The sequence below is a fragment of the Alexandromys fortis genome, unplaced genomic scaffold (assembly GCF_014885135.2).
Source record: "Alexandromys fortis isolate MF-2015 unplaced genomic scaffold, M_Fortis_MF-2015_v1.1 scaffold_15, whole genome shotgun sequence".
NCBI classification, from domain to species: Eukaryota; Metazoa; Chordata; class Mammalia; order Rodentia; family Cricetidae; genus Alexandromys; species Alexandromys fortis.
The window spans coordinates 11,358,012-11,359,237 of NW_026067911.1; positions in this window are offsets into that span (position 1 = coordinate 11,358,012).

Below are 1,226 nucleotides of genomic sequence, written 5' to 3' on the forward strand. Positions count from 1 at the left end.
GGGGGGGAGGGGGGGGGGGGGGAGGGGGGGGGGGGGGGGGGGGGAGGGAAATGGGAGGCTGGGAGAAGGCGGAAACTTTTTTTTTTATTTTCCTTTTCTCAATAAAAAAAAAAGAAAAAATGGAATGAAAGAACACTCAGCAGGAAGAGTAAAAGAAGGAAAATCAGGAAGAATCAGGAGACAGGTGGGGCATCATTGAAAACCCAGAACCGTCCTTGGCCATGTGATGAGTCTCTAAATCAGTACATGCTTTATGCTGTGATAAATGTGAAAATGTCTTATTAAAATAATAGTAAGGTAATGTTTAAAGATATAAAATGTTTTATGATTTGTAAAATAACTATTTTGAAATTATTGTCTTTATTCCAGTATAATACAATTTCTTTGTAGGCTGCAGTTCTGATAGCTATTGAAGAGGCACAAAAAAACTTGAGTGTCTCCTGACAGAGGTAGGAAGCGTGCCTTTCCTCCTCACTGAGAGCAGCATTTATTATATTTCGTGACCTTCCCAGCAGTTCAGCAAACAACTGTCACAGAACTTAGCTCATTTTAAAGAAATCTCAACAAATGAATTTTCAAAGAAAATTATATAATTGGTTGTTTAATAGTCTTAATTGAGGCTCTGAGTCAGTCACATCCAGGGCAATATCTCCATTGCTGGTGTCAGAGGGCTTATATTGTAAGCATTGATGGCTTGGGGGGCAGAAAATCATGCAAATTAGTTTTGGTCTGAAAGACAAAGCACCCTTCCTATGGTTTCTATAATCCTTATGGTAAGTAATGAATCAGTCTGTAGATAGTCGCTCATAGGTGTTGCATGGAATACAGCTTATTTTTCTGCACTGTACACAAGAGGACAAATGGCAGATGTCTTTGTCAATTAGTCTAATTGTAAAAGATCATTGCTACACGGTTTTAGAATAGGCAGACATGATTATCAATTGCATAAAACGGTTAGCTTAAATAATTAATAGTTGGATATGAAAATAAAGTAAGCTAGAAAAAACATTTTAAATGATAAATTCAGCACAATTTGTTAAAAAGGTGCAGAAAGTGCTGTCACAAAGGTTTGAAATTTCAATCATTATAATTTATTCTTGGTATGAATCATTTTCTAAAATTAATTCATTAATTATAACAGTTAAGTATAATTATTCTACCTGTTCAAGACTTTTATTATTACTTTTTAATACCAAGATAAATCCAGCACAGGATAATTAACATGA